The sequence below is a fragment of the Hakea prostrata genome, chromosome 10, assembly GCF_041222555.1.
Source record: "Hakea prostrata isolate BN-2017 chromosome 10, UWA_Hpros_2, whole genome shotgun sequence".
Taxonomy (NCBI): Eukaryota; Viridiplantae; Streptophyta; class Magnoliopsida; order Proteales; family Proteaceae; genus Hakea; species Hakea prostrata.
In genome coordinates this window covers 34,636,153-34,648,833 of record NC_142609.1, presented here as the reverse complement: position 1 = coordinate 34,648,833, position 12,681 = coordinate 34,636,153, and the positions used below count along the sequence as shown (strand labels likewise).

At 36.1% G+C, this 12,681-nt stretch overlaps 1 non-coding gene and 1 pseudogene across 2 annotated transcripts; one reads left to right on the top strand and one right to left on the bottom strand.

The window, feature by feature from the left end:
* Window positions 1-737: 737 nt before the first annotated feature.
* Window positions 738-844, top strand: LOC149002621 (small nucleolar RNA R71). Its single transcript, XR_016170529.1, has one exon. It is a non-coding gene; the product is annotated as a small nucleolar RNA R71 (small nucleolar RNA).
* Window positions 845-7,057: 6,213 nt separating this feature from the next.
* LOC149002620 (uncharacterized) lies at window positions 7,058-9,611 on the bottom strand (annotated as a pseudogene). Its single transcript, XR_016170362.1, has 5 exons — window positions 9,235-9,611; window positions 8,641-9,141; window positions 8,299-8,500; window positions 7,689-8,174; window positions 7,058-7,580 (listed from the first exon to the last, which is right to left on the bottom strand). The product of XR_016170362.1 is annotated as an uncharacterized LOC149002620 (transcript).
* Window positions 9,612-12,681: the final 3,070 nt, after the last annotated feature.

Genomic DNA, 12,681 nt, shown 5'->3' with positions numbered 1-12,681 from the left:
CTTCCGCTGAACTCGATTAATTTTGGACATGATTACTTTATTTCTTTTCTTTGATTCATTCGTTGGAGTATTTGGACTCCTGTAATACCTTTCATTTGATTTTTTTAAATTATTCTTGCTTTTGATTATTATTGCTTGCATTTATTATTATTGATGATAAAACTGTGGATCCTATGACGGATTGCACCTACGGGTTGTCAGGAGGGACCGATACTGGCAGGTGGGGTGTGACAAATATCATCTTCTTTTATGAACATAATTAGGGGGTGGGGCTTTTGGTCTTGTCTTTGTTTCCCTCGATCTTTTCATGCAAAATTTGGGTTGTTCCTCCAACCTGAATTGTAAGTATTGTTGTAGGGGTTACATTGAGGCTTCTTACCAAAATTAGCATTTTCTGAAAAATTATTAGAATGTATATTAGAATCATGGCTAGCACTACTCATATTATAAAAAAAAACTCCCTGAGTTTTAAGAGAGAATCAAATTTTCCACTCTTCTCCCAATGGCATTGAGCTTAGCTTCAATTGTAGTCATGGCATCAACCTCATGTACCTGTGAAACTCTACCCTTGGTTATCTGTTAGATGGCCATTGGTAGAAGTCAGCTTCCATCTGATCCATCAATTCATGGACTTCATTTAATTCAATGTTATGGATTGATCCTCCTACACATCTAGGATGGATTTGAATTGTTTATCCAATTCATTGTAAAAGGTCGGAATGATCATTCATTGGGGAAGATTTTGGTGTGGGCATCTCCTCAAGTATTCTTTGAAATGCTCCCATGCCTCATGTAAAGACTGTCCTTCTCCCTACACAAAAGTAATAATGCCCTTACACAATTTAGTAGATTTAACAGGAGGAAAGAATTTATTTAAAAACTTTTGAACTAAAGACTCCCAAGTCCTAATTGAATCTGGAAATATGATTGTAGATATGTCTTCGCTTTGTCACGTAAAGAGAAATGGAAAAGTCTCAGATGGATGGCATCTTCACTGACTCCATTATACCTAACAATGTCACATAGTTCTAAAAAACCCTCCAAATGTGCATTAGGGTCTTCACTAGCCGGCCCATAAAATTGTGTCTGAATTCTAACGCATCTCATAAAAGCAGGTTTCAGTTCAAAATTGTTTGCTTCGATCGCAGGCCTTCTAATACTTGACATTGGGGCTCCAATAGAGGGTCTCTGTAGTCTCTCAAAGTCCTCCTAGGTGTTGCTGGTGCTAGGTTTTGTAGTCAATATTTTGCTAGTCTGTGAAGTCATTGTTTAAGGTATTTTGATGTCCCATCACTTCTTCTGACATAGATGTTTGGAGAATAACTTCAAGAGCTTTGAGTCATCCACTACCTAGACTTGAAAAATAAGAAAAAACTATGAGAAACGAATCAAAGAGAACCAAATTAGAACTAAGAAAAATCGAAAAAATTACGTTCAATAATTAAAACGATCCAAATTGTAAATAAAATGAAAAAGAAAAAAAATTCAGAACTGAAATTAAAGAAAAAAGTACAAATAAAAACAAAAACTTTTGACTAGATTAACAAAGTATAATTTAATTGAATAGTAATTTTAACACTTGTAAATCGCCAAGTGGTGCTAAAAATTTGTAGGCTGTTTCTTTTCTACTTCCTCCATTGTTACATTATGAGTATTTATTTATTTACCACTTCTCAAGCATGTGCTCTCTCCACTAGGTTTGGTTCAATATGTTCGGCAGACCTCTGTACTAGTGTTCAAAATTTTGTTTGGAGAGTTGGCCTACTTACTTCTCTAAATTATTTATAAATACCACATCCACACTCTTCATAAACCCCAATAGAAGTCTTTGCCAATCATCTCTTCCAAACGATTATTAGGGGTGGGGCTTTTGGTTATTGTCTTCGCTGCCCTTGCTTTTTTCATGCAAAATTTGGTGGTTCCTCCACCATGGATTGTAAGTATTGCTGTAGGGGTTACATTGTGCGATGCCCTGCATCACATTATACTATTAGTTTAATGTTTTATTAGTAATGTTTGAACCCCCGATCATAACCTAGTCGATACACAAACTGAGCCGATGATATAATATATATATATATATATATATATATATATATATATATATAGAGAGAGAGAGAGAGAGAGAGAGAGAGAGAGAGAGAGAGAGAGAGAGAGAGAGAGAGAGAGGACGGAGAAATAAAAGAGAGTAAAATAGAGGGGAAGCCTTGTGCGGTTCCCGCATGTACTGAAATAGCCAAGGATCATTCAAGAAATACAAGAGAGAGGGCGGGCTTTAACTGAGTCAGGATCAAGAAATGCGCCTAGAACAAGAACAAATAAGTGGTAATGACTAACCTATGTATGTTGTAAGTGGATGGTTCCACTTAGTAAATAGGTAACATTCACATGTTAATATAAAATCTATCTTATTCTTCCACTAATGCAATCTATGGAAGTGCATGATATATTGCTTTGTGAATAAACAACAGTGCATGGGATCAAATGACAGTTGAAGAACTTGATTGAAATATTTGAATTAAAATGTTGATAATGTTCTTGAACTGTTAAACTAGGAATTTGAAATGATGCTTATGCTTGTTAAATTTAGAATTTTCATGTTTTATTATATAAATGATGGGATTGTATGGATAATTGTATCAACCCTTATTCAAATAAGGCTAAGGCATTGAAATAAAAGAGTTACACTGAAGTAGACAAGGTGTAATAATGCAAGGCTGAAACTGAATATAAAAAGAGAAAAGAAAATGGAGGAAATAATAAGAATAAAGAAAGAAATAAAATGTTAATGGCTTCTGTAAGTTCTACTACATGGTGAATCCAAATGGGAATGCATGAAGCGTGACTGCAAAGTGAAAATATAGACCAGATCAATGATGGCCTCCTGTGGAGAACACCTGGCCTTGTGCCAAGAGACCTAAAAGAGAATTCTTAATGAGAACCTCTAAGATTGAGACTTAGATTGATGCCACTTGTGTGGTTTAGATTGAGGGTATCCTCTCTACAGGTAGTGCTTAGGTCTGGATTAATAAAGAAAAAAAATAGAAGGAGAATGAAAAGAAAACTGAAGGAAACTGAAATGCATAATGTCATATGACTTTGATGTGATAATGGATGCATGATGATTTTCCTAGTTTGCTTATTTGGTTGACTACATCGCTTACTAGGCTCGCATAGGTCATTATTGTAAATGTTGACAGGTCCCTATATATATGACAAGGGCAAGGGTATTGCTACCCAACAACACGTTAAAGTAGAAGATGGGAACTTCTTTTTGCAACTAATGTTTTGCTAAACTGAATTGTGGAATGTATATTTCTTTTGAGGTTGTATGTATCTAACTAGGTACTCGTCGAAAACTCCAATGTAATTAAAACTTGATTGTGGACTATATATGAGTCAAACTGTCAAACATGTTATCTGTCTTCGTCCTTGGAGATGTTTAGTTTGGCATTGTTTTTAGTGGCTTTTAACAGGTTGATACTATGAGGAATTGTCACGTGACCTTATTGGGTGACTATAATGTTGGCCCCACCAAGCCTATGAAAACTGGGGTCATGACACATTGAGGATTCCTACCAAAATTATTAGAGAAAAAAATTAGTATTTTCTAAAAAACTATTATATATGTATATATATATATATATATAAGAATTATGGATAGAACTAATCATATCATAATAAACTCCTTGAGTTTTAGAGACAATCAGATTTTTCCCTTTCTCCGAATGACATCAAGCTTAGCTTCAATTGCTGTCATGGCATCAATTTCATGCACCCCTGCAACTCCAGCCCTTGATTGTTTGTCAGATGGGCATTGGTAGGAGTAAGTTTCTATCTCATCCACCAATTCATAGACCTCATTTAATACTTTGTTATGGATTGAACCTTCAGTTGCATCTGGGATGGACTTGAATTGCTCTTTCAACCCATTGCAGAAACTTTGTATGATCATCCATTGGGGAAGACAATGCTGTGCGCATCTCCACAGGTATTCTTTGAAGTGCTCCCTTGCCTCATGTAAAGACTCTACTTCTTCTTGCTCAAAAGTAATAATGTCATTACACAATTTAGCAAATTTAACAATAGGAAATACTTTGTTTAAAAAATTTTGAACTAAAGATTCCTGAATCCTAATTGAATCTGCGGGTAAGGACTGTAGCCATGTCTTTGCTTTGTCAAGCAAAGAGAAAGGAAAAAGTCTTAGACGGATGATATCTTTGCTAACTGCATTGTACTTGACAGTATCACAAATTTCTAGAAATGCTTTTAGACGTGCATTTGGGTCTTCACGGGCCAATCCATAAAATTGTGCTGCAATTTGAAACATCTAAATAAAAGTAGATTTCAGTTCAAAATTGTTCGCTTCAATAGCAGGCCTTCTAATGCTTAACATTGGGGATCTAATAGGTGGTTAAGTATAATCTCGCAAGGTTCTTGTAGGTGCTGCTGGTGCTAGGATCAATCCATTAAGTTATTGTTTAGCTCATCTTGTTGATTATATATGGTATTTCCACTATATTTTCTCCTTCAAAACAACTTCAAGCACAAATTCTGGCCGCTGATTTTTTCCCCCTCTTCGAAAAGTTCTCTCTATCCATGGATAACAATTTGTTGTTGGGTTACCAAAGCTTTGAGTCATTCACTAGCTAGACAAGGAGATAAAAACAACTAGATAACAATAGGAAAAATGAAAATTGAGATCTACATCAATGTTAGATCTCCAAAGGAAAATTTTGCCAAGATAAGGGACAATCTCCAAAGGTAAGGGGAAATCTGTTAGGGTAAGTGACAATCTCCCAAGGTAATATAGATCAAGTTTTGCATAGCTCAAACGACAAATCTGCAGCAAGGCTGGATCTCCAAATTGGAAGATTGTCTAAGTAAGGGGCAAATCTCCTAGGGTAATAGAGATAAGGTTCTACGCAAGTTAAAAAGTCAGATTTATAGCAATGTTATATTTCCAAAGTAGAAGATTGCCAACGTAAGGGGCAAAATTTTTAAGTTAAATGAGATCAAGTTTTGAGCAAGTCTGAAAAAGGTCAATCCAATAAGAAGAAAACTAATTGGATCAATAACCCAAATGAAGCAGAAGCACAATAGAACAAATGTAGGGAAAGTAATAAATTCTGAAAGATTTATGGAAACCCTAGTTCATCTTCTTCATTGACCTACCGTCCAATTTTTTCAAAGTAGAAACTTAAACTACTCTCAAAATAGCAATCTCAAGAAGGCTCTGAATACCATGTTGAAATTTGTAGAAATTTCAGAAAGTGTATTTCATTCATCAACCCCAATTGGGTGTTTACAGTTACAATTTGAGTATATCCTACTCTAAGTAGGAAGAGAAAAACAAGTAAAAAAAAACTAGTCCCAGACTTATTAGGAATCAATCTAACACCAAATAGGAAACAAATATAGAAAAAATAAGAAAACAAAAGATATCATTAAAAGAAGAGTTTTATTCCAATTAGGAAACCTCAATCATATTTCAAACAATTATCAGTCCCTCAATATGGTTACTAAATTAGATCACCCCACCTGTTAAGCTTGAGGGTCTTTAACACAACAAATCCCTTCTACCTTTTATGCACAAAAAATTAATTCAATGCATTGCATGAGACATAGAATCTCCAAACAATGTCTAACAAACCGTCCAATATATTACACATTAGATCTAATTTATCATTCATCAACCCTAAGACTAACATATATTCTGCATTGTCACATGTATAAAAACATTCCACGAATTCATTGATATTGACCAGGCGTTCAGACATTAAGAACAAAATTGAAGAAAGCGAACAATAGAGGATTGTATTGCATAAAAGAGAAAAAATCAATATATTAATTCATGGAAGGATTCATCTACACTCTAGCAATAGAAGTTTAGGACATCATAGAAGAAGAAGAAGAAGGATAGAGGAACATCACTCTAGGGTTGGGTTTTAGAAGAAATTCAGCAGCAGCTCTCCAAATTTCGCCCAAGACTGAGCTCCTCTCCTAAACATCTCTAGCAGCTCCTTGCTCTACAAAATTCCTCCCTTTTGGCTGGAGTTTGCTTCCCTTTTAGAGAATGATTTCTTAGATTGCATTGGATATGATTATTTAACTCTGACACAGTTTGAAACAAAGTTTCTAGATTCTAATCTAACTCAATCAAGAAATTTGCTTGTCTAGGTAGCGTATAAATTGCACTGACTTCGAGAGCTAAAATGTACAATACAACTGCTGGAGTTGAAGATCAAGAAGTCATGAAGCTCATGTCCAAAAATCAACTCGGTTGGACTCTAGATAACCATCTGATTAAGGACTTGATCAAAACTGGATAGAACACACTCAAAAATGGGATTTTTTCCACTTCCTTCTTTGAGTAGGATTTCTTTTTCTCTTTTCCCTTCTTTGATCAAACTTTAATTGAAGGAGTTCAAGTACTGAGATGACTCACTATAGGCACAAATAATAAATTTGAATAAGGATTAGCTAGGATAAAAATAAATTACCAAAATTACTTAGATCCAAAGAGAATGCATTTGATGCTCATTTGCATGCAATATTAAGATAAAATGATACAAAATGATTGTGAACACATGAAATGTAACAAGTTAATTATTCAAAATAGTATGCATAAAATGAACTTATCAACCCCATTTTCCTTCCCCCCTAGTTCAATTATTTCTTCACCCCTTTATGAGTTGCTTTGTATTTATGATTGTTGAAATTATACCAATGCATTCCTCTCCCTGCTCACCCATACTTGTGTTTTTTCAGTAGACATCATTTTCTTCCTTGCCCCCACCATCCTCCCCCCGCCCCCCACCCACCTGCCCACGGAAATCTTAAAAAGACAAAAAGGAAAAAGGGACACATATCTATACAATTCAAGTAAAGCAAAATTAGTTAATATGAAATGTGATTTAATAAACATGACACTTCACAGTACTAGAGAATTTTTGTTTTTGTAGTTGGAATGGAAAAAAAGAATTACAAAACAAATTGAGTAAAAACCACATTAATGGAATTTGAATCAAGATACATCTTTAATCTATACATATAGCGTTAAGGATTTTTAACACATCATATAACTATATGCTTTGGAGATGCTCAAGGATGGGAAAGAGAGAGCTAACTCTCTACACCCTAAAATGCGCAAGGCTGAGATCTATGTCCTTCGGAACCCTCCTATGTGGAGGGAACTTGGGGAGGAAATTTGCCACATATTTAGCAGTCTCCAAGTAGTTGGTATATTTGCTTATAAGTACTTCATTGCTTGTCCTCTGATTGTCATTATGATCATCTCCACCATGCCTCAATCCATTGTTTCTAATTTTCAATCCAGGCTTAACATCACTTAGAGGAATGTCCACTGGTGCATAATCATCCCCCAATATATTCTCCATGAAAGCTTTAGACTGAAAGGTCCAATTACCAGTCTTCCAATTGAAGCTGTAGAGTGGAAGAAATCTCTGACCATATTTTGCAACAAACTCCAATGCAGCTAGAATGAACTCGAACTCTTCTTTTGACATGTAGTAAGGGAAACTGAGTCGGGTCCACCCAGGTTTTACACCAGTGTAACCCTATCAAAGCAAATTCAAAGATAAGATTAGTCACAATAAATTTTAGATGGACATTTATTTCATGGGGTTGCAAGAAAGGTTAATTGTTCTTAGCGGTTATGGACTCACCTTTTGGATAGCAGCACGAAAAGCTAGCGAATGACTCTTATCGACACCGAGTAGATGGTGACCATAGGGTCCAGCACAAGCACATCCAGCTCGAGCTTGGATTCCAAAGAGATCATTGAGGAGCTTTGCAACAAAAGGCCCATGAAGAGGTTTATCTCTCTTGTTTCCTGACTCTGCCCACATGTATAGACCCTTGCTACCTCTTCCATCTTCCTTATGATCGTAAGAAGAAAAATTGGTGGTTGAGTAAACCACGAAAGAGAGTATAGCTTGTCTTGGTGCAGTGGTATTCCCTAATACCAATATGTTTTTGTTTGGAAGGAGCCTTTGCATTGCTGCATTGATGTAGACATGCTCCTGGTTTTCAATTACACTGTATCCCATGAAGTCCTTCACCCAGAAAGCCAAAGCTGCTCTTATCTTCTGGACAATCGGTGGAGTTCCAGCATCTTCCCTTTCTTCCACATCATTGTAATACAAAGTGTGCTACAGATTGATTCAGATTAATTAATTCATAGGTTAGCAAATAACTCCCTTCATAAAGTAATTAACTTATCAAAAAATAATAAATATAGGAATAGTCACTTAGAGTGGTGATGAGGAGGTTTACCTCTTCATTAAAGCCATTGACAAAATCAACAGTTCCACCTCCGCAAGTTGAAGGTGCAGAAGAACTCAACTTGTACAAGGCCTTGTGCATCAATAGGAGGCCAGGTGTACCAGGTCCACCAACAAACTTGTGTGGGCTCATGAATATAGCATCATAGCCTTCTATCTCCCCAGATCTCATGTTAATCTCCGCATAAGGACCACTACACGTATCCAAGGAAATCATTTTTATCAATATGGAGATCAGAGAAAATTATTGGAACAAAATCTTGATTGTTTAGTGAACACATGAATAGCTTTCAGGCACACAATACAATAGCTGGATGTAGCTAGCTTGACTAACCTTGCTGCGTAATCAAAGCAAGCAAAAGCTCCATGCTGGTGAAGAAGCTTGGCAATGGCATGTGTATCAGTATATGTTCCAGTAACATTACTACATGCTGAGAATGAACCCAACATAGGACGTTTGGAATCCCTGTAAGACTCAAGTTGGTGACTTAGAGCTCGCACGTCTATCAACCCATCATCATCAAGACCGATCTCTACCACCTCAGCTAGGCTATTACGCCACGAGAGGAGGTTGGAGTGGTGCTCGTATGGACCGACAAAGACCACCCATCTCTCCTTTGTCTGTAGGGTTGATAATACCTTATCTCTCATGGTTGAAGGCACTGCAATTCCCATCACCTCTTGCAAGCGCTTGATGGCTGCAGTGGTGCCAGAGCCACAGAATATGAGAGCATCATCTGTCCTGCACCTAAGCAATTCTTGATGTATCTAGTGGCATCTTTGACCATCTTGGTGGTCTTGTACTCCACATAGCTGTCACTAGTATGTGTGTTACCTGTGGCCATGCGCGCAACCGAATGAGTTTAAGCTACTTCATGAATACTATGAATCATTAATACTCATAATTCAAACAAATCAGCTTACTTACCATAAAAAGGAAGAACACTATTGGCAATAAAATCTTCGATGAAGTGAAGACTTCTACCCGAGGCTGTGTGGTCTGCATAGGTGAGAAGGCGTCTCCCAAAAGGAGTGTTGAACTCAACATCATGTCCGATCAACTGCGACCGTAACCACTCAAATTTGGTTTCTGCAGAATCATTCTTGGTGACTTCCATGTCATGCATACCAAAGGACTCCGATCGATGGATACGGGCATCATCAGTGTCCAAAATACTACTTCTGGTGGACAAACTCCTGCTCATCATAGGATGTTTGTCAAGCTGATGAAGCTCTGGCTTTGGGTGCCAGTAGGTCTTTCCAACCATGGCTTGTTCGAATTCCATGTTTTTTTCACAAGAAGATGGTGAAGTACTGTTTACTGTTCAAAATGAGAGCTAGCTTATCGTAGAAAAAAATAGAGGAAACTAAGGAAGTTAAGGAGGCAAACGGTGCTGTGTCTTGGCCTCCTGGGACAGAACTGAAATTGGTTTATATAGGTTGTGGGAAGAGGAGTTGAGAGAAAGAAATAATCAACTACTAGAAAAGTAGAAATTCATGAAGAATATTAATATTTCCACTTGTTTAACCGAGAACGCGTCTTTGAAAATCAACCCTTCACACTTCTAAAAAGAAACTAGTTGACAACTCCTTTTACCGCCAACTTAGAGTTCTCTTTCTTTCCTATTTTACATTTTTTCTTGATAGATAAGTATCATTACAAGAACCCAGGCAAGGGGATCAGAATGAGCCATGCCATGAATAATTTAATCAATGGAATATGATGATATTAACCATTTGATCTCACTCTCACCCAGTCTTCCTTCTCGGCTTAAACAACATTTGAAAATATTTATGGGAAAACGAGAGGAAGTGGTCAATTAAACTATAGCAGATGTTAAACTCAACTCTTATTAATGAACGATCAAGTCGATCGTCATGATTCTGGTTTTCCAGCTGCAGACGAACTGTTTGAAAATATAAATCATAGAGGAGGAGTTGACCCAGCATCGCACGCTGAAGAAACAAGAGCAGATGTGGCTTGACGAATTGACCAAGACAGAACAACAATGCTAGTTCCATTCTTGACCGGTGTATATCCGTTGCCACGGACTGGGACGTCAGCCAAAGGAGTAAAAGAATCCATGGTAACAAAGATGGACTGGAGATGAAGCTAACGCTATTGATCAAATCAAATTTCCTTTTCACGGTTACTCCGCCAAATGGGATTTCCATCCGTATGAGCTGCAAACCAATGGAATGGGCCAGGTTTTTCAATCTCAATCCCAGTCATGAATGTTCGTTGCTTGGCCTATTAATCTTCTCCAACCCTAATTCAGGGCCTAGGATTCTTGACCTTGAGTCATGACGTGCCTGACTATTCTTAATTGGGCCATGTCTATCCCTTATTGGCCTTATCTCTATCTCTTTCCTTGATTGGCTTTGTCCCTGTCCCTAATGGAATTGTCCATGATAAATTTAATTCATATATATCATTGATAAAATGTATAATCTAACCTGTTGTTTATTTTGAATCTAACCTAATTTGCAATTTGAACAATCTAATATATAAAAATGTTGGTTTCATATAACTGGTTTATAAGGTTGAATGACTAACAAACAAAATTTGATGTTAATGTTTAGAATTTTATATTTTTAATTATTTTAATTTTAATATATGCCTAATCAATGCACAAAAGGAATTTTTTATATTATATACATACTATTTAAACAAATTACCAGTGGCACTTTGTGATTTATTTTTCTTTCTTTCTTTTTATTTTTATTTTTTATGTATATTAAGTAAACGATCAAATTTATTAATAAGAAAAGAAAAGGATCCAAGACTAATCGTTGAGGGTTACGTCACGCCCCCATTTACTAAGGTCAAGTGGGGCCCGTGATACCAAAACTCTATTGGGAAACATGATAGTTACTTCTTCTTTCCTTATCTTGGAAATAATAGAGACCCATATCATTCTACAACTGTAAAAACATTTCTACTAAAAAAAAGGGCAAGTACAAACTTCAAATTAACTGATGGCAACTTCCACAATATGGTTACATAAAGCTAAAGTCTTCAATATTATAGTATCATCTAAACATAACACTTATACCATCTTATACAAAACCTCAAAACATAACCTCCAAACTGAGACAAGTTAAGCTATTGGGCTCCAACAGGAATTTAAGCTTTCAATCATTTTCTTATGTTGCAATATCCTTACCCTTTATCCTAAGTTCGCCTGTCTGTATATAGTAGGGGGGAAATGAGCTAAACTAAACCAGTGAATATTATAACACAACCATGCTACAGACATGAAATAAAATGAAAATAAAAAATACATGTGTAAAAATAAAACAATTCCTTTGTAGAGAATACTTGTTATGAAAGATATTTGCAAGTTGCAACATAAATCTTTGCAGAAAATACATGTTATGGGAAAGCTTCATATCTCTTTTAAAAATCCTTTTACATATACTTCATTTATGTTTATCTGGCATTGTAGTTTTAAGCCTTGGCAATTCCAAAGGTGCACATTTCTCTTCACCACCGAAGTGACATTTGTCTCTTCACCCCTGAAGTGGTTTCATTCTCTGGGCATAAAGCCATATATACCACGTAGATTGCCATCATTGACACATTATCCTCCCGCCTCATCTTTCCATTCCTATCAAAATCCTCCAAGTATCACCCTCGTCTCATTATTATCCTTCCAATTTACCTTTCTTATCTTGTATTATTCTATAATATTTTGTAAAGTATTTTGATTTTACATTCCTAACTAGTAGGAGTATATTAGAAACCATTTATATAAAAATAACACTCTTATTGCAAAGGTAATACAATCATACACACAGGTTGTTTTTATTATTTGTGTTTAACATGGTATCAGCCTAGGAATTTGATCCTTCTTTTCAACCATGGTTGGTGCCACTCTACTTCGTAGGGATTTATTTGCATTGTGTGTCCTCAAGCATCTCAGCCATGTATTGATGCTACTACAGTCAGTGACCCATTGGCACACTTATACATGCTTCTTCTCAATCATCTGGTAATCATTCCTTAGTTAAGGTAACTTTTCACTCTCTACTTGGATTTTGGATTCTGGTGCAACTGAGCACATTGCTTTTGATTACCCTTCGTTCACTTTACTTACACCATGCAAATCTCATAATTACTTTACCCAATGGTTCTATTGCTGCTATTTCTCATATTGGTATTGTGACCATTTTTCCTGGCTTTCTACTCAATTGTGGTCTTCTTGTTCCTTCTTTTAAATTTAATTTATTATATATTATTGGTATGCTTACTTCTGCTTCTAATATTCTTGTTAGCTTTTATCATAATTCTTTTTTTTTTTTAGGACCCACATTTGAAGAAGACTATTGCGGTAAGGAGTAAGCATGGTGGTCTCTACCTTCTTGATACAAG